At 46.0% G+C, this 21544-nt stretch overlaps 1 long non-coding RNA gene across 1 annotated transcript; it reads right to left on the bottom strand.

The window, feature by feature from the left end:
- Window positions 1-887: 887 nt before the first annotated feature.
- On the bottom strand, window positions 888-3587 carry LOC136057486 (uncharacterized). The gene is made up of 4 exons (XR_010623030.1): window positions 3524-3587; window positions 2569-2670; window positions 1654-1770; window positions 888-950 (listed from the first exon to the last, which is right to left on the bottom strand). It is a non-coding gene; the product is annotated as an uncharacterized LOC136057486 (long non-coding RNA).
- Between the last annotated feature and the right edge of the window lie 17957 nt (window positions 3588-21544).

The following is a 21544-nucleotide window of genomic DNA, read 5'->3' as shown; positions in this document are numbered from 1 at the left end:
GTAGATGACAGAGCCATGGAGACTTTTGCCAATATTAACTTAAACAGAAGACACATACAATCTTAAAAACTGGCTTCTGAGATCCTGCGTAAGCTGAAAGTGTGTACACGTTACTAAGAGGTTGAATATGGTGTAGATCTTAGTTTTTTACTGCTTTGTACACCATAACTCTTACCTTCAGAATTATCAAGTTTGAGTAACCCTAAAGAGGAAATAAAGCAGAACAGAGATTAGTGTTCTTATTCCTTTGTCCATTCAAGCAAAATATCTTTGTTAGAAATTTTAACGTGCTTATTTCAGTTGATCACCCAGGATAGATTTGCAGCTCCAAGAGTAATTAACAGAATCATAGAATATCCTGAGCTGGAAGGAACCCACAGGGATCAGCCGTTTTTGACTGCCAGGACAGATCGTTGACTCAAATTCAACTCACTACCAACCAAAGCCCCCAGATCCATCTTCCCTCTTCCCCCTTCTTTTGGTCTGTCTTGGGAGAAAAGAGTTGCATCCTCGAGTTGGCCTTTGATGACAAATGGAGGCATGGGCCTAGATTCACTTCGCATTACAAAGACATTTAGAGACTTTTGTGTGTGCTGCACATGCAGATCTGCATGGAAGACAAGCAGTACCACATGACATCATATATGACATTCATATTTGTTTTTCTGGAAATGAGCCCTGGATATTGGTGATGACACTGTATTTCAGTCTGAAATTAGAGCAAGACACACACTCCAGAAGTCACAAAGACTCTCACACTCTCATTTTAACTTATTACTTATATCATCTGGGATTAAAACTTGGGTCACATCCTATAATCCTTTCAATATCATAGCACTGAAATGCGCACCCAAATAGATACACAATCAAGCACTAAACAAGACGTATATAATCATCAACATTTATTTTACCTTACACTTTACCTCTTTCAAGATCCCTTGAACGAATACCTGGAAAAAATAAAGAAAAAAAAGAAGAGGTTGGGCATGAAAACTCCATAGTAAAGATGAAAGCTGAAATGTTAAACTTTCTTTATAATATTGGTGTCTTGATGTTTTGGGATCATCTAGAGTTAGGACAGCCTGATTCAAACAAATGTTTGAGGTGTTAGTGAATGGATATCAACCTAGTTGTCCTCTGTCTTTCTTCCTTTCCCCTGTCATCAGGAAACTGAGGCCAGCAAAGCTAAAACAAAAACAAGCAAATGCCAGTGCAGAGGGAGAAGTGCCCTGAAGGTTTGTACAATGAATATACCAAGAAATCAGCATTTGGTTTTATTTTTTAAAGTCCCATGGGAACAACAGATGAGAGCAGCAGCTTCCTCCAATCCTGCAAAAACATGTACATCCTTATGGTGAAGGTCAGCATCTCAGTGATGACCAGTTTTGACAAGATCAGAGCCAAATCTTGCGGCCTGGACCAGGTGGATGTGCTGTGCCCAGTAGTGACAAGGGTTGGGGGAGAATGATTATTGATCCCAAGCTCTGGCAGTTACTCCTCATACTTCAGCAAGGTATGGACTAGGTTCTTCACTCTAACCCAGCACTGTCACTCGGATGCCATGCCAATAAGGACAGGATGAGTGCAACAGAACCTGGAGTTATGCTATAGGAGCACATACAATCTGAAAATGTTGGGAGAAAATGCCCATACCTGACCAGAAGCAATAGAAGAACACAATGACGATGAGGAGGAGAATGGCGACTAAAACAACGACAACTATGAGGATGATGTGGTTAGCTTGATCCCAATTGAATTCATCAAGGGCTTCTAGAGGAAAAAAGGAAAAGATTTTCTTTAATTTTGAAGCCTACATTGAAGTATTCAGTGGTGGTTTCAAAGCAGGAATCAGTCAAGATCCACTGGACATTCGTGTCCTTCTGCAGAGAATTCCACAGGTAAAAAGAGAGGACCTCACATGGCATTAAATGATTCAGCTGAGGCAACTAAATTCTGCCTCCCAGTGTGGACAACGTAGAACAACTCCACATGAGGATAAGAGCAGAGCAAGTCGATGATTATATTCCCATATTGTTCTTTCCTGTCTTCCAGCACAGAATGATCCATGGGCATTCTGAGCCATGTTTGTCATCTATAGCATTTGATAGATTTTACTTCTAGGAATTTATCCAATCCTTTTTTTTTTAATTTGTTTTCTTTTGCTCTGCTCTGCTTCTTTTTGCTCTGTTCAAAAATAAAACTGTCGTTGCCGCAGTTGCAAGAGATGGAGCTGGAATGAATTAAACTGCTGAAGGTAGAGTGGGAAGGAGAGAGGCTGAATCGTTCTTTTCCAAGAGAAGGAAGGTGAAATTGCAGGTGAAAGCCATGAGCTATTACCACAACTGGAGAGCGCCCCCTAGCATTTGAATACAGGAATGTGAAAGGCTGCACTGCTTTTGGTTTGGTTTAATTTGGTTTGGGTTAATTTGGTTTGGTTTGGTTTGGTTTGGTTTAATTCGGTTTGGTTTGGTTTGGTTTGGTTTGGTTTGGTTTGGTTTGGTTTGGTTTGGTTTGGTTTGGTTTGGTTTGGTGAGAAGCTCTCAGATATTACAGGGATGAGGCATTTACCTGCATGAGTGATCTGGAACAGAAGCACAATGTAGAAGAAACAGCTCATCTCAGGACCATTCTTCTGCCACATCGTTTCTTGCAATGCTTTTTAAATCAGACCTGAAAGATAATTTAGAGTAAGCAGTGGCAAAAACAAAACCACACACACGAAAAGAAAAAAAAAAAGCATCAAGTCACTGATCCTATACTATTGCTTGATCATTTCTGCTGACAGGATGGGCTGTTTGTACCTGAGTACTTGACACCTTGCTCAATATATGTTTGTTTTTCTGTAACCATCAACTCCTTCACTTTTCTCCTTTCCATTAGCTTTTATTGCTGAGCACAATGTCCCATGGTATGTGATACACCTTTCACCAGCATTCTTGGCTTTTCCCTCTCAACGTTGTGCCCACCATGACCCCTATTCCCCCTGTGCTGCTTGAGTGGGGGGAGGTAGAAGTGGGTGGGTGGGAGGAAGGTGGTTTTAGTCTGCTTTAGTTCACTTTGCCATAACCTTTTATCAACTGACAATACATTACATTAATCTCCCCTATACTGAGCTTGTTCCAGTAGTAGCAATAATTAATACATTCGTTCTCTGTCCTCATCTCAACCAATGAGCTTTTTCTGTAGTATTTTCTCCCCCTGGCTCATGACTTTTACACAGGGCTGCCAGAAACTCATGGGACACTTGCCAAATTTTGGAGAGACACTCTGGTTAATAGGTGTTGCTCCTCAGGTGAAGGATTTAGCCCCAGGTCTCAAGATAAAGGCCAAGCATCCCAAATGTCAGCTGAACCACAGGCAGAGTCATTTAGAAAGACTGATCCCATCTTTAACCCCAAAACAGCTATTTAAAAAATATGAGTCTAATCCACAGAAGCCAACAAATGGAAATGCATCTAATTTGAAGTTATAGATAAGAAGGAAATTAAAAAAAAAAAAAAAAGATGGATATGTGAGAATTTACCTGAACAGAAATCGGTGGACTCATAAATTCAGCTGGAACTTTGTCTTCACAGTTAAATATAAACAGCGCACGGCTTAAAAAGAAAGGCAATTATGAATCACATGAAAGAAGGCGGTGCTGGCATCAGAAGTTGTTCTTCCCCATTGGAAGGATTTGGTGTTTCCTCTTTCTGAGCTTCTTTTTCCCAATTGCCTTTCTAGGTATATCTAAGTGGCAGCAGAACAATTCTGATGTAGTAAATATTCTTCCTAGTTCAGTGTCTTGTCCACATGGCAGACGCCCACCCAACTCTTTTCACTCCACCTCCTCAACAAGACACAGAAAATAAAATGAAAAAGATCATGAATTGAGATAAAGACAAGGAGATCACTTACCAGTTATCACGACAGGTAAAGCAGACTCACCCTGGTGAAAATTAATTTAATTTATTGCAAATTGAAATACTTTTGAGTGGTGTGTATCAAAGAAAAAACTGAAACACTTCTCTTACTTCCCCTGTCCTTCCTGGGCTCAGTTTCACCTTTTTATTCCTAATCCTGCTCCTCACTGAGTGTCACAGCGACATAGGAAATGAGGACACAAGGAACCAGCCTGGACATCGTTGTCTGCTGCTCCTTCTTCCTCACGCTTTTCCCTGCTCCAGCGTGGGTCCTTTCCAGTTGCTGCAGTCCTTTAGGATCAACCTGCTTCACAATGAAGTAATCTCCTTATTATATTGGCATGAAAGTCCAACACAACCTGACTGTTGAACTTATCTCCACTTTACTGAATGCTGCATCTCAGTATCCACTGATCAGCATGTCTAAAAGGGCACTACAGGAGGCAGTATCAAAAGCCTACTGAAGAGCAGGTGAACAGCTTCCTCTGATTTCTTATCATCCACCAAACTTGTCACCTCATTGTAGAAGTCTATCAGATTAATAAAGCATGATTTACCCTTCACAGTGTCTCACTGACTATACTCAATTACATTATTATTTTGGAGGGTTTTCTCCAGCTCCCTCCCAGGGAATGTGATGAAACTGCTTGGCCTATAGTTACCTGAGTCTTCCTGTGGCCTTTCTTGAAGTTGGAGTTCATGTTTGCTCTCTTCCCTCTCTCCAAGCTGCTATGAGCTTCCAAAGATTATTGAGTGATCTTTCAATGACAGCCAGCTCCCTCAGGACTGGTGGATGCAGCCATGTGTATGTCAGATTACTTTTGAGTACTCTAACAGTACTCTAACACAGTTCTCCTCCAACAAGAAGAACACTTTCCTCTCTTCAGTCTTTCCTGAAGAAAAATTGGTATTGTTTCTAAGGCAGCTAGAAACACTTCATTCATTGTATTTTAAGAAAGAAACTTCTGTGAGAGGTAATATTAAGAGGTAATACCAGTGAAAATCACAGAACATTTATCTTCAAAGACATGACCTTCTTCAAAGGGAAAGTTATACGCATTTCAAACCAAGTTCTCTCAGTGATATCTGCCAAGGCCCAAGGACAAAAGGTCTCCATTTACCATGTACCTTGACAAGAAAGCACTGATCTTACAGTAAAACAACAGTTGACCTTCAGGCAGAGCTGCACCCTGAGTTAATCTTTAATGTTTCAATCTTCGTTTCAGTTTCACTGTTCAGGGTTCAGTTTCTTTGATCTTAAGATGTGGTGACCATTCCTAACTGGCAACAGCTGAAATGCATTTTTAATTCTGAAATAAGGCTCAGTGTTGGTGCTAGGCAGTGGGCATTCACCTCTTCCTCTCTAACACCAAAGTTCCTTTTTCATCTAATCACAATACAAGGATGCATCCCTCCTGTGGACATTGAGACATGATCTTCAGGCAAAGAAACACCAACTTTAAATGTCAGTACCTGATTCTGTCTGATGTTCTTTTCCCTTTCTTTCTGCAGATGGAAGACACATAACCCATTGCCATCCTGCAATAATAGGTCTTAACGTTCATTTTCATTGGCAAGAAGGAGAAATGTCTATCAAATATCATTGTTCACCTTCAATCAGCAAGGCAGGTAAACATCTATTTTCTAACTTTTCTACTTCTGAATTCTACTCAGGAATGTGAGTCTTCCATGGGAGTGAAAGGGAACCCCCTTGGGGAAGTGTCTTGGTTAAAATAAATGGTTGAAGGCTACCCACTTGAAAATTGCCCCTCTTGAAAATTGTGAAGGTGAGACTATCACAATGTTGTTCTAACTCAGGATAATTATCATAGAGTTAGCTTCCTCTGCAAATGTTCAAATGTTCTTGATTACTTTGAGTAATTGAGTTTGTCAATGTGTATGAAGCAAATATTAGGCCTTCATAAAATTATCTTTACTTACCATTAACTTATACATATTTTAATTCATAGAATCATAGAAGGGCTTGGGTTGGAAGGGACCCCAAGAATCATCAAGTTCCACCTTCCTGCCACAGGCAGGGCCACCAATCTCCAGATCTGGTACTATACCAAGCTGCCCAGGGCCCCGTCCAACCTGGTCTTGAACACCTTCAGGGACGGAGTATCCACAGCTATAAGGGAGATGCTCCAGCCCTCTGATCATCTTTGAGGCCCTCCTCTGGACTCCTTCCAACAGCTCCACATCTTTCCTGTACTGGGGGCCCTAGACCTGGATGCAGCACTCCAGGTGGAGCCTCACAAAGGCAGAGTAGAGAGGGACAATCACCTCCCTGTCCCTGCTGGCCACTTCTTTTCTGATGGAGTCCAAGATACCTTTGTGCTTCTGAGCTGTAAGAGCGACCTGCTGGCTCATGTTCTGATTTTTATCCATCAGGACCCCCAAGTCCTTCTTCACAGGGCTACTCTCAAGATGTTCTTCAAACAATCTGTACACGTATCTGGGATTACTCTGACTCAAGTACAAGACCTTGCACTTTGTGATGTTGAACATCAGTAGGTTCACAGGGGCCCACCTTTCAACTTTGTTGAGGTCCTTTTGGATGGCGTCCCTTCCTTCTAACATGTCAACCACACCACTCAGCTTGGTGTCATTGGCAGACTTGCTGAGGGTGCCACTCGAGCCCATCATCGATGTCATTGATTAAAATGTTGAAGAGCACCAGACCCAAGACAGATCTCTCAGGCACACTGCTTGTCACCACCCTCCACTTGGACATAGCTCCATTCAACACAACTCGTTGCCTGTAGCCTTCCAACCAATTCCTCACCCGCCAAATAGTCCACCCCTCAAAATTACATCTCTCCAATTTAGAGATACGGATGTAGTGGGGGACCATGTTGAAGGCCTTGCTCAAGTCCAGGTAGATAATTGCAGTAGCCTTCCCTTTGTCACAGAATCACAGAATCATAGGGGTTGGAAGTGACACCTAGAGATCATCGAGTCCAGCCCTCCTCAGGTGCAAGAGTCTATTCTTGCTCTTGTTTAACCTCATCATCTTCCTCTCTGCACAGCACTGCAGTCTGTTCAGGTCCTGTTGAATGGTAGCATAGTCTTCAGGTATGTCAGCCACTCCTCCTAGCTTTGTGTCATCAGCAAACTTGCTTGAAACTCAAACTTGGTCGACTCCATCCCTTCATCCAGGTCACTGATGAAAACACTGAAAGACCAGACCCAGCAGCAACATCCGGGGGCACTGCTAGATACAGCCACCAACCAGACTCTGCACTGCTGATGGCAACACCGAGTTCTGCCTGTCAGCCACTTCTCAGTCCGTCTCACTGTCCACTCATCATTTTGGAACGTGGTTTTGTTCTTTCAAGTCATAAGTGATGACTTGTTAAACTTGTTGAGGTTTCTTTTGGGCCCTCCATAATTACACGATACTGAAAAGCACTCGCATGAGCGGCACCGACCTTAGGTTTCTTCACTGTAATCATTTTTTGTTCTCAAAGCTCTGTAAGATGTTTTCCAGTGATAGGAAAGATAATACTTCTACAGTCCAACATCTTCTCCCCAGTATTTTAGAGGTAACCATTTAAAGGGGTACTTTAGAGGTAACATATTATGTATTGACATATTTTAAGGGTGACATATTTTAAGGGGTAACCAAAGCCAAGTTTTCTGATGTTAAATGATCTGAGGAGAGTTTATTGCCAGAACTCCTTCCTGAAATACTTGTTTTCTCTTATGCTCTACATCCCTCTGTATTGCCAGCTTTAGAAATATAGGGGAAATATTGCACACTCATAGATTTCCCTTTTACAAGTGTTGCTTTTTCATGTACATATCCATGGCTCCATGCCTTTGGGATACTATTCTTTATCTCTTTTCATATATGCTGCAGGTGCTTTTCTGGTAATTAAAGGTAAGAAGATTTTGTTATCTGTCTCAGTGAAACCATTCAGAGTTCAAGGTAGGGAATAGAGTTTACTTACATACCACAAGTGGCAAAATTAAGGAGGATAAATCACTCCTGATCTTCATATCACACACTAACTAAGCTGGAACACTCAAGGAAACAATATGACCAATAATGAAGTGGCAAAAAAAAGGGGGGAAATGCAAAAATACCAATAAAATTTAAATTTTAATATAAATACAAATATACAAATAAACTTTACAGTTTCATGAAATGTGATGTGGTTTAACTAAATACAAGTTCTCTGTCTCTTCATTCCCGGTATGATGTGTTCACACACTCTCCCTTTGGCTACCTGCTGTAGGGAAACTGAGGTGCTCTTTCACATGTGGGTATCGAACACTTCCTCTGTGCTTCAATACTTATTTGCTTTATTTTGCTTCTAAGAAAAAAATCCAAGGAAGAAGAGTCTTTAAAAAAGCAAGGTAAGGCAAACAGATGGACTAGATGGTCTTTGTGCTCTTTTCCAACGCTACTGATTCTGTGATTCGATGACCTCTTCCTCTGAGAACCAACTTTGAGAATCACTCACAATTATCATCTGTCCTTCATCTGGAGAGAGACTTCCTTGTGCTCTCAGATGAAATTATAAAACACTCATCCTCCTGTCTCAACTGGACAGTTTGTGATGATGTAAAAAACACTCCCCTCCCCCAAAAAAACCAGATAGATCCCCAAGACCCTTTCTGGCTCCAGCACAGGAAGATATCAGTTCCTTATCCTGGATATTTCCCCATCAGATGCCCTCAGATCCCTTCCAACTAGTAAAGGTACCAGGAATGTGCAGCACCCTTTTCTCAGGTACCCAATATTTCCACTGCAAGGGCCATAACTACTCATATTTCACCAGTCCTTGCAGAGGTTTCTGCAAGGAGACTGAAGAATATAAAATGATTTCTTGCTAGCTAACTCTCATGTTTTTTCCTTTCCTGTACAGAAACTGAGAAAACTGAGAGGAAGTGCAGGCAGAGTAAAATTGCTGTCTCCATAATGAGGATATCCCACTTTGGTTTTCCTAAGCTCATTTAATAAGCCCATCTATTCTACATTTAATCTTATTCCCAAATCAGACATCTGTTCATCCTCCATTGTCCTGACTTTTAACATCTTTTTCATCCCCATAACAAACTCACACTGATGAAACTGTGGGCGAGCCTCAAATCCTCAACACAGAAAGTAAATAAGTTTTTCTTCTCTTTCTCTTGAAGAATATAACACTCTGAAGACTTGATGCAGTGAGAGACCTTTTATGGGAGGATATAAAAATGTTCTGCCATTGTGGAGAAACAGACAGAAGTACACTTCCCTTGGAATGGCAGAAATCAGAAATGCAAGCTGTCCGTGTCCTGATGCTTAGCCCAGTGTTAGTGATAGCTTGTGCTCAGTTATCTTGCTCTGATGCATCATCTTCCCCTGACTCCATGGTCCTAGAAAAGCACTGCAGCCCAGACATGACATTCTATTCCATGGCCCTGGGGAGCTGGAGTGGGACTCTCTGCGACTCAAAATGACAATGAATCATGACCCAACTTTTCCCACACTCCTTCAATGGCACGCTCCACGTCCATGCAGCATGATGGTCCTCCAGTCCCAAGAAAGAAAGCTTGCTCTTTTCCTTGTGAGGGACCCGAATCCTACATTGGGCATTTTGGCCTATTTATTTTTTCTCTCAACAGACTTCAGAAAAGATATGTGGTTAAGTATATGGACTTGCAATCAGACACCACGGATAGACATTAAATCCAAGTGCCAAAGCTAGAAATTAGTCTCCTTGTTTCTTTCAGGAACTAGCTGCTTGAAACACCACTCTACGGAGCACTTATGGACAAGGGTTGGCACCTCCTTTAGGCCTAGTTACATCAATGTCCTGCAGTACTAACACATGAGCAGTCCTCTTGGGAATTAAGCTGTCATCTCTTGCTTGACAGAAAGTTGGCATCACCAACTAGAAGCCTGATCTTGAAGATAGAGCAGTCACAAGTGAAGACTGAGGCAGAGAAGTTGTTGAGTATCTCAGCTTTCTCCTTGTCTGCTTTTACTAACCTGCCTGCATTGCTTAATGTAGGGGTACACCCTCCTAGACATTTCTCTCCAGGTTTACACCCCTGTGAAAGCCTTTCTTGTTCTTCTTTGAGCCCCAATTCCAATTCCATCCGGGCCTTGGCCCTCCTGACTCCATCCCCACATGGCCCAGCAGCATCACTATCCTCCTCCTGGGGTCCTTGTCCCTGCTGACATTGCTTCTGTATGTTCTTGCTCTCCAATTTAACCAGCAGGTCTCAGTTCAGCCGTGTTGGTCTCTTGCTTTCTTTTCCTGACTGCCTGCACCTGGGGATGGAGAGCTCTTGCTCTCTGAGAAAAGCAACCTTACAGATCTGCCAGCTCTGCTCTGTTCCCTTGTCCTTGAGGGCTGATTCCCAGAGGGTTTTCTTAACTAACTCCCTGAAGAGCTGGGATTTGTTTTTCCGAAAATGTAGTGTCCTGATTTTACATTTTCCTATCCATAATCCCTCAGGGCTGTGAACCCCACCACTGTCTGGTCTCTCCAGCCCCAGCAGCCTCCAATGACAATGTCACCACTCACTTCACTTGTACTGGTGAGCACCAGGTCCAGCACAGCACCCCCCTACTGGGGCTGTCTATTTGGCGACTCCAGATGACATCCTCAATACATTTCAACAGGCTCCTGGATCACTTATAACTCACTGTGTTAATTCTCCAGCAGATGTCTGGGTGGTATGTGTCCTCCATAACAGAATTCCCGGTGGTACTAGCTCTGAAGAATGAGAGAGGAGAGAAACGGGGTTTCAGTTCATCCACGTACAGGGATTTAACATTTTAATGTGAACTGTAAGTGGAAGGATTAGGTGGCTAGTCCAGAATGAAGAGCAAGATTCATTCATCCACGTGGAGTTACCTTATACATAAGGTAAGCAAGTCTCCTGCAAGGCAGAGATCACAAAAGACACAACAACACTTGCTAACCATTAACATTCCTCATCTCTGGACTCTGGATTGATAAGGAGATTAATAATTCATCTTGTCTTAGGATAAAGCGCATTAAATACAACAACACAAGAGAGAGTACTCTAATAACTCAGTGGGAGATAGATACCAAATGGGAACCCTCTTCAATAATAGATGGTACAATGAATCAGGGGTGTTTTTAATACCTGATCCCATAACTGGTTTTTGGATTTCACTTAGAGGTGTTTGCACCACTGTCTGATCAAGACACAATCTGAACATTTGCCTTCGCTCTTCTTGTAGAGTTATCTCTAGATCAGTGTGTGTGTCCATGACATGGGGACAACAGGCTCACAGGCCCACCAACCCAAAAAAGGCAGGGGGGGAAAGGAAGGGAATAAAGATAGGAAGGTGAGATCCACTCTCTTAACAGAGAAATGGAAACAGAACAGTGAATGGACCTCTGGGGTATGTAGCTCTTCTTTTAGGACATAAGCATATTCAGCACTGTCAACAATCCATGGAAGAGGAGCATTAACTCCTTAATACCCAGTGCAGTACATGATGCTAAGATGTGGAATCCCGAAAACAAATATCATAAAGCCATGTGGCACCCAGCTCCATGCTAGAAAAGCATAACAGAGAAAAACATCTTTTTGAAGGAGAGGTCGAGTGAATGCTGTGTGAAAGGAAAGCTCTCATTTCTAAATAGGGGAAGGATTCGTTTGTGTACAAAGATATAGAGTGGCCAGACAATGAGAGCACTAAGAAAGGGGGATGCAAAAATAGCACAGGCTGATTCTGAGCATGCAGGAGGTTCATCGCTCACCACAGAGTGAGTTCTTAGTATATGACAACGTTTTGGGGGGCTACGTTTTTCCATCAGCCCCTGTGTTGATCTTATCCATGGGAAGATGCAGGGCCAGAGCTGCCAGTGGATGAGCTCCTCCATTCTCAGTGCAGAGAGAAGAAGTGCAGCTGTGGTGCTGCTCTGCCCCGCAACTTCACCATCAGCCCTACATCCAACCAGGGACACGTTCTCAATTGTGCTCCCTGAGAAACTGTCCTATAAGACCGAGGAGTGGGGAAAGGCATTGGCTGAATTTTGCTGCACAGAGTGGTAATGATAAAAAAAAAAAGCATTTTTGTGTGGTGACCACAACAGTAATACAGAGGGCAAAGAAGCTTTCTGCAGGTGGGGTTGTGAAGGTGATGGAGAGTGTGCAGCAGCACTCAAGGCATTGGGTTGCTCCCGGGATTCTCATGCTGGGATGCTCCCTGGAGGGTGAGATTGGTCTGAAAATGGAGCCAAAGGAAGAAGTGCACACGGGGAGATGAGGAAAGCACAGAAGAGGTGCCCTGCCTGGCCCCAAGAGGATGTATTTAAAGGGAGCTTATAAACACGATGGACAGAGGCTGATCACACAGTTTGCTAGTGATCGGATAACAAGAAAGATTTTCAACTAAAACAGAGGTGGTTAAGATTATGTGCAAGGAGGAAATTCTTGATTCAGAGGGTGGTGAGGCACTGGCACAGGCTGCCTGGAGAAACAGTGGGTGCCCCATCCATAGAGTAGCTGAACGATGGGTTGGATGGGGCCCTAGCATTTTATGACTGCACGGTTCATTCTGTGATCCTCGAGGTCCCTTCCAAACTGAACCATTCTCTTCTAGGACTGTGAGATAGACTGGGGATGCTCAGGAGGTCGAGAGGAGACAGAACAAGGAGGACTGCTGACCCAGAAAGACTACAGGGTCATTATGTGCAAGCTGAGGCCATGCTCAGTGAGAAGAAGTGGGGAAAAGAGGGAGAAGGGAGAAGGTTCCTCCTCTCAAAAAATAAACAGGAAACACAGACTATGTTGAGGTGTCTGATGTCCCAAAATAAAAGCGGGTGCTCTGCAGATACAACAGATGCATCATGGGCTGTGTCACAGCCTCTCGCTGCGGGTAACTCTCAGTTGGCTGCAGAAACACCACACGGTGTCATCGGGTCAGAAGCCAAACCTCTGAGCATCTGCAGCCAGCTCAGAGATAAGCAGGCGCCGGGAGGAGAGATCTCCAGAAGATGTGGGGGCAGGCGGGCTGGGCCATGCCGTGTCCTGGTGTCCCTGCCCTCCTGCTGCTGGTGCTCGGTGAGTTTGGGGTGCTGTGGGGACCAGTGAGCCTTTCCTGGAGCAGCAAACCCACCAGATTCAGGCTTGAGATGGTGTTGATGTGGAGGTGGACTAGGATCAGGATGGAGATGTGCACTTAAAATAAGAGATTTATGAATGCTGTGTAATTTTGAAGTAGAGAGATCTGCGTCTGGAACCTGAGTCCTTCCTGAAATGGGTTTCAGCTTGCTCAGAGAGAGACAGAGGAGATACAGGAGCGGGATATCTTGGAGAATTGCTGACTGCTGAACAGTAGTGACATGGACAGAACATGTGGGTGAGCAGGACATAGTCCCTCTAACCAGAACCCTCTCTGCCCCACGGTGCAGGTACTGGTGTGTGCACTCAGAACACCTGCAATTCCACAGCTGATGGTGAGTGTGAGAATGGGTCCAGAATAGGAAGACATCCTGGGGGAGGATTGAGAAAAGAGCATTATTCCCCTTCAGTTTCCTGCCTTGGGATACGGTGTGTTTTTCTACTAATGATGCTGAGGACATTCCCATGCCATCTCTCCAGGCAATCTCCCAGCTCCAGTCCTGGTGATAAGCACTACTGCAGCTCAGGCAGGGGAAGTGGTCCTGGCCCAATGTGTTCTTCAAAAGCTTGTTCCTGCTACCCGAATTTTCTTCTGCAAGGACGGGGTGGAGGTGTACAGCGTGAAAGCCCAACAGAGCACGGACACCTACTCCATGCTGCTGAACATCTCTGCGAGAAGCAGAGGGACATATGCGTGTGGGTACCAGTACAGGAACGAGAGGAATTTCTTGTGGACCTCTGCCCTCAGTGCTCCCCGGGACCTGAAGGTCACAGGTGGGACGTGACAGCGGGGTGGTGGTGATAGAGGGGATGGGGGGACTTAACCCCATATGGATGTCCCATGTGCAGCAAGTGATGCCATGGAGCAAGGATGGCTCTGGTAGGGTCTCCCTCTCCATGACGTGGTGCGGAAATGGGGCTGTGCAGTACTCAGGCTCAGAAAGCAAGGGCAGGGAGTTTCCGTGGACATTTTCATGGGTAAGGATTCTGCAAGGTTTATTCCAATATCTTTACGAGCATATAGAAGGGAAACTGGGGTGATTTCCAGGGGGGAGGTTGTTTCTTGCATTGTGAGTTCCTAAGTGGCAACAAGAGGATGATGTGACTATAGTGTGGGGATGGACAGATCTTGGTGTACTTGGGGATTTGGGTACCTCCACTTGAGGCAAAGCCATGAAAAAGAGGCTTTGGATGGTGGCAGAAGTGGAGATGCAGGATAGAGTCTTGCAAGTGAGATGCTGCCATACTATGGAGAAATATATTTCTTATCCCCATGGTCAATGAATGGAGAGAGTTGTGGGCATTTCTTAATTCAGTGTAGCATAGAAAATCGATCCCCAGGTGGAGGAGAACCAACATCCCCCCACGTTTCCTTTGGGACAGAGTTGGCTCCATGGGCATCTGCATGGTCTGCCCCTTGTGAATACACTCAGGGGGGCTTAACCATGCAAAACTGGGAGCACTGGGGACACGCAGCCCATTCATTTGTCCCACCAGAAAATGTGTCAAGCTCTATGGCAGGGACAGCCTCCACAGATGAGGTACTCCCCTTTAATCCTGCTGACCCCACCTCTCCCATTTGTTTACATCCCCATCACACCCCCACATCTACATCACCCCCTCTGAATTAATCACATTCTAACATCCCCATCCCTCCACTCTGTCCCCAGACCCCCACACTCAGTTGGACCCTACAGCCATTGCAGTGGCACTGGTGGCTGTCACCTTCCTACTGTTCGCAGCCACCTACTGGACCATCAAGAGAGGTGAGGGCTTTAGGGGAATGAGGGGGATCCATGAGGTCACCAGAGCTCTGATGCGGTACTCTTCTTCTTTCAGGTGCGTGCAGGGAGAGATGTCAAAGGTGAGCAGGAAGGGGCTGGGAGGGGACATTTGAACGCATCCGGGATCCTGGAGAGCTCCTTGTGCAGGGCAGAATTATCTATGGGTAACAGGCTGGCCGTGAGCCAGCAGTGTGCCCTGGTGGCCAAGAAGGCCAATGGCAGCCTGGATTGCATAAAAAAGGACATGGCCAGCAGGTCGAAGAAGATCCTCCCCCTCTACTCTGCCTTGGTGAGGCCTCAACTGGAGCTCTGTGTCCAGTTCTGGGCTCCCTGGTACAAAAAGGACAGAGATCTCTTTGAAAGGGTCCAGTGGAGGGCCACGAAGATGATAAATGCCTGGAGCACCTCCCTTATGAGGAAAGGTTGAGAGACCTGGGTCAGTTCACCCTTGAAAAAAGAAGACTCATGGGGGATCTGATCCATGTCTATAAATATGTAAAGTGTGTGAGGCAAAGGGACGAGGCTGGACTCTTATCAGTGGTGTGTGGTGATAGGATGAGGGGAAATAAGCAAAAACTGAAGATTAGAAAGCTCCGTACAAACGTGCAGAGGTCGGTGTACATGATCTCTAGAGGTCTCCCCCACCCCTACAATTCTGTGATTCTGCGACTTGTGGGTTTGCCCATGACAATAATGGTCTGTCATGGGGCAGGAAAACAAAGGATTTCCTCATGGGAACAATACCAATGTAATCAGGATTTATGGATGTCAAGGAAGAGTCATGGTGTTGGATCAAACATAATGCCCAATGCAAGGAGGAATCAGTCAAGCAAATATCAAGCTTGGCCCCCTCCCAGCCAACACCCACCCCAAATCCATTTTCCTTTCTTCCTCAGGCAGCAGCACGTTCCCCATGAGCAGATAGAAGCCACCGACTACGGAGAAATCCAATGTGAGTGCTGGGCACCCCCTACCCACGGGCACCCCCTTCCCTTGGGCTCCAGTTTGCAATCCCAACACTTCCTTTCCCACTGGGGCATGCTACACCCATTCATCAAGGATCAATTTCTACACGGTGCTTTCAACACAGTGCTTGTCAAATCCTACTTGTATGGGTGGTCTCGCACTTCACACTCTGCTGTTCCCCCTTCTCCCTTTCCCCTCATCGTGCTCTTTGAGCCAAGCCCAGCCCACACTCAGCCCCACACTGGAGGATGTGGCTGCATACACAGTCAGCAGTGGGGAAATGTCTCATTGATGGCTCTGCAAGCACGGGCAGCAGCAAAGGGAGGATGCTGTGGTTGGGGATGGAGGATGTAACCCCACCACGCATGCACCTTGCTCTGCTTGCAGCCCAAGTTTCTTTGCAGAGCAGCAGGGTGAGATGTGCTGTGCAAAGAGAGAAAATGACACAACAAACAATGAGGAAATGCCCCCAGAGGTCCCAAGCTGTACTCCTCCAGATCTTCCTGCAGGGAGAGGGGAGATGGGGATGGATAGTTAGTTTGGAGCCCAGGATCTGCTGCCCAATCCAAACGTTAGTCTCCCCCTCTTCCCAAATGGGTACTGAGCATTTAAGGTGTGTTTTTATTCCCCACAGACTCCGTCATCACCCAATTTCAAACAGACAACGTGAGTCGGGGTCCTTTCCCCCAGGAACGAAAGTGATATGGTCCCCACAAATGACCTTTCGTTGTTTGTGCACCTTCTCACGCATCTCCTTGTCTCATATTCCCTTCACTTACAGAAAAAATGGTAAATCAGAAGGTATAATTTCAAAGTCACACGTCATGCTCTGCTCTCTGTCTTCTGCCAACACCTCCCCTCGTAGAGCAGAACTGCAGCCCCTTGTTGCTGCTGCCAAAATTGCGTGGTTCCTCATTGTAAGCTCCAGAAACAGTTCCATCTAAAGAGCTGGCAGAACATTTCTGAGTGTATTAAAGAGTTTGGAGGAGGAAATGCCACCAACAGCTGTTAAGAAGTTTGAAAGTGAAACTGTCATTGCTTCACAACACGGCCTGAAAAAGGGGGAGAGACTTTAAATGAGGGTGAAGACAACCCAACCATGTTTGACAGGGAGGTATAGAAGGAAGATGCTTGGACGAGATTGGGACTGTATCCTAAAAATTTAATTTCCTTAGTGCTGAAAGTCACTTGTTTATGGAGATAATGTTGATTTAAAAGAGCTCATATGTGATCTTCTCTGCATCTTAATGCCTGGAGGGGAAGGGTGCATAGAGATGGGCACTTATGGTAAGAAATGTGGTCAGCAGAGGATTCCTCAGCACCATCAGTGCTGTGGGGTGACATAAAGAGGGCAGAGAGAAAAGGCACTGAGTTTCCACAAAGCACCCATGGGCCATTGGAAATATTACCATGAAAAATTACTTTGTTCTTCAACCCCGTGGAAATCCCTCATTCAACATGGGGGAATCCATGCACAAAGCTGTCGCTGCACAAGGAACAGCATCCCAGTGTCCTGGATGGCCCCAAATCCCCCAGACCTTCCCGGATCCTTACTGCTTCACCTTCAGCATTTCTCCCTGCAAGCACCTGCAAGAAAGGTCCCACATTTGGGCTGCAATGGCCACATGGGTCCCCTCTGGATCCCACAAGCCCTCACCTCTCTTGATGGTCCCATAGGTGGCTGCAGGCAGGAGGAGGGTGACGGCCACCTTTCACCACAGGGAAACACAAAGGACAGAGTCACGGGAAGGAATGGGGACAGAGGTGTTGTATGGGAACAACGGTGTCGTATGGTGACACTGGGGAGTTGGACACATGTCATGGTGGGACAAGTGGATGGGCTGAGTGCCCCAAACGCTCTTGGCTCAGAACTGTAGAGCTCCCTGAGCGAACACTGGGATGGAGAGTGGGGACAACTATCAAGGGCATCTTGAGTGGCACGTATGACATTCCCACAGGGGAACAGCACCCTGCCAAGCTCTGCGTGCTGCAACCCACAGCTCCATACCCAGCAGTGCCACATGGTCCCTGTCCTCTTCTGTCTCACCAATGACAGCCAGATCATGCTGCGTGCTGAGGGCAGACCTCCTGACTCGGTTCCTCCCATCCCTGAGCTGGTAGCCAAAGGAGTCTTTCCCTGCACCATCCAGGGTAACATTCAGAGTCATGGTGTATGACTGATGGCTTCCAGGATGTTCTTTTCCTTCCTGTCCTTGCAGAAGGTAACGTGAGTAAGGAATCTGCATCAAGGAAGCAGAGCAAGGAAATGGATTGCCCCTCCTCAGCTCTGGAGCTGTCCAGGAACAGGACTGGAGCTAGGAGACCACCTGGATATTTTCACAGGCATGCCCCGAATCAGTGATCCTGACAGTAGGGCTGTAAAAGAACCTGGACCCCAAGCAGAAAAGAGTTCTGTCAGAAGGATTCAATATGGGGAAGTAAACTCATCTCTATCACCCAAACACCTCCTTGTTTCTGATCCACCCCCAAACAAACTCCCATTTTCGGGACCCAATCCCATGATCACCATCAGCTGTGGATCTGCACATGTCCTAAGTACCCACACCATGCAGTGGAGTATGTTTTGGTTAGAGGGATAGTGTCCTGCTCAACCCCATGTTCCTGTCCATGTCCCCACACTCCAGCAGTCACAATTCCGTTACTGTATCCCCCTCCTGTATCTCCTCTGTCTTCCACTGAGCTACACCAAGCCCATTTTAAATGCTTTCTCAGTTCCAGATGCTGCCTCCTCAGCTCCAAAATGACAGAACAATCTTGAATCTCTTATTTTAGGTGTGAATTTCCACCCTGCTTCTACTGCACATCAGCACCATCCTAAACCTGTTTCTGGTGGGTTTGCTGCTCCAGGAAAGGTTCCCTGCTCCCCACAGCATTCCCAGCTCACCAAGCAGGGCAGCAGGAGGGCAGGGACACCAGGACACGGCATGGCCCATCCCACCTGCCCCCACATCTTTTGGAGATCTCTCCTCCTGGCGCCTGCTTATCTCTGAGCTGGCTGCAGATGCTCAGAGGTTTGGCTTCTGACCCGATGACACTGTGTGGTGTTTCTGCAGCCAACTGAGAGTTACCCGCAGCGAGAGGCTGTGACACAGCCCATGATGCATCTGTTGTATCTGCAGAGCACCTGCTTTTATTTTGGGACATCAGACACCTCAACAAAGTCCTTGTTTCCTGTTTATTTTTTGAGAGGAGGAACCTTCTCCCTTCTCCCTCTTTTCCCCACTTCTTCTCACTGAGCATGGCCTCAGCTTGCACATAATGACCCTGTAGTCTTTCTGGGTCAGCAGTCCTCCTTGTTCTGTCTCCTCTCGACCTCCTGAGCATCCCCAGTCTATCTCACAGTCCTAAAAGAGAATGGTTCAGTTTGGAAGGGACCTCGAGGATCACAGAATGAACCGTGCAGTCATAAAATGCTAGGGCCTCATCCAACCCATCGTTCAGCTACTCTATGGATGGGGCACCCACTGTTTCTCCAGGCAGCCTGTGCCAGTGCCTCACCACCCTCTGAATCAAGAATTTCCTCCTTGCACATAATCTTAACCACCTCTGTTTCAGTTGAAAATCTTTCTTGTTATCCGATCACTAGCAAACTGTGTGATCAGCCTCTGTCCATCGTGTTTATAAGCTCCCTTTAAATACATCCTCTTGGGGCCAGGCAGGGCACCTCTTCTGTGCTTTCCTCATCTCCCCGTGTGCACTTCTTCCTTTGGCTCCATTTTCAGACCAATCTCACCCACCAGGGAGCATCCCAGCATGAGAATCCCGGGAGCAACCCAATGCCTTGAGTGCTGCTGCACACTCTCCATCACCGTCACAACCCCACCTGCAGAAAGCTTCTTTGCCCTCTGTATTACTGTTGTGGTCACCACACAAAAATGCTTTTTTTTTTATCATTTCCACTCTGTGCAGCAAAATTCAGCCAATGCATTTCCCCACTCCTCGGTCTTATAGGACAGTTTCTCAGGGAGCGCAATTGAGAACGTGTCCCTGGTTGGATGTAGGGCTGATGGTGAAGTTGCGGGGCAGAGCAGCACCACAGCTGCACTTCTTCTCTCTGCACTGAGAATGGAGGAGCTCATCCACTGGCAGCTCTGGCCCTGCATCTTCCCATGGATAAGATCAACACAGGGGCTGATGGAAAAACGTAGCCCCCCAAAACGTTGTCATATACTAAGAACTCACTCTGTGGTGAGCGATGAACCTCCTGCATGCTCAGAATCAGCCTGTGCTATTTTTGCATCCCCCTTTCTTAGTGATCTCAATTTCTGGCCACACTACAGCTCCGTGCGCACAGTTACACCTCTCCTATTGACAAATGAGAGTTTTTCTCCCACGCAACGCTGACCTGAGTGCTCCTTCAGGAAGATGGAAGAGATGGAACAGAAAGTGAGATCCCGTATTGAGAATGTTCTGAGTGAGTTCTGGTATGTTTCAGGTTTAAATGCAATTGGGAATAAAATAAAGGAAATTGTAGAGGGCCTTCCTATGCAGCATGGGACGCAAAAACCTCGTGGTCTTTCTGTTTTGTATGTACAAGAGTCCTCCACCATCATTGATGATATGCACGACAATAACCAAATTGGCTTCTCAAATTCACTCTTCATCATGAAGAGGTGGGCAAACAATAAATAAACATCAAATAAACAACCTGTCTCTATATTCTGGTCCATCTTGTTTATAAGCTCCCTTTAAATACAACCTCTAGCTGCCAGGCTCTGTATCTCTTCAACATTATTCCCCAGCATCCTTGCTGCTTTTATTTTATATTCAAACCCATCTCAGTCTTTAGAGAGCATCCCAGCAGTGAGGAGCCCGTGAGCAACCCAGTGCCACAGGTGCTGGCTCACTGCCTCTACCACTTGTAGAACACCATCAGCACAAAACTTCTTTCCTCTTACTATCATGGATCAGATCCTTCTGGAAACGATGCCAAGGCACAGGGAGGCAATAAAGGAGAACCAGCATGGCTTCACCAAGGGCAAATCCTGCTTGACCAAACTGTGGCCTTTTGTGCTGACACCACTGCATCAATGGGCAAGGAAAAAATACCTGATGTCATCTATCTTGGCTTCAGTATCTCCTTTGACACGGTACCCCACAAAGTCCTACTCTCCACATTGGGAGGATATGGATTAGATGGGTGGACAGTTGGATGGACAAAGAACTGGCTGCAGGATGGAGTCCAGAGAGTGGTGCTCAGTGGCTCAGCTCTTGGATGCGGGTCGATGAGGAGCAGTGTCCCCCAGGGATCAGTGCCGGGGCCAATGCTCTCAAACATATTTATGTCACATCAACCGTGGGATCGAGTGCACCCTCAACAAGTTTGCTGATGGCACCAAGAGGGACGGGATGCCATACAGAGGGACCCAGACAGGTCTTGGGTTGGAAAAAGAAGCTTTTCTTCATGGGAATATCCCCAACGACTCCTGGACAAATGGAGGCCGAGAGATTGCCATGGGGTTGGATGAAATATAATGCTAAATGCAACGGGGCATCATTCCACTGAATATCAATCCTGGCTCCTTCCCAGCAAACAACCACCCCAGACGAATCTCTTTTTACTCCTCAGGCCACAGCGCATCTACAGAGAAATCCAGTGTGAGTGCTGTGCACTTCCCACGGGCTCCCATTTCCAATCCCAACAGTTCCTTTCCCACTGGGATGTGCAAAACCCATTCATCAAGGGACAATTTCTCTATTGTGTGTGCATATACCAATACTTCTTTTATTTTTTTTTTTGGGGGGGGGGGGGTCTCACACTCCAGGCAC

The sequence above is a fragment of the Cyrtonyx montezumae genome, unplaced genomic scaffold, assembly GCF_038088225.1.
Source record: "Cyrtonyx montezumae isolate F1298 unplaced genomic scaffold, pur_monq_1.0 scaffold_67, whole genome shotgun sequence".
Classification (NCBI taxonomy): Eukaryota; Metazoa; Chordata; class Aves; order Galliformes; family Odontophoridae; genus Cyrtonyx; species Cyrtonyx montezumae.
Note: the sequence above shows the minus strand (reverse complement) of the source record. Positions and strands in the feature narration are given on the sequence as shown.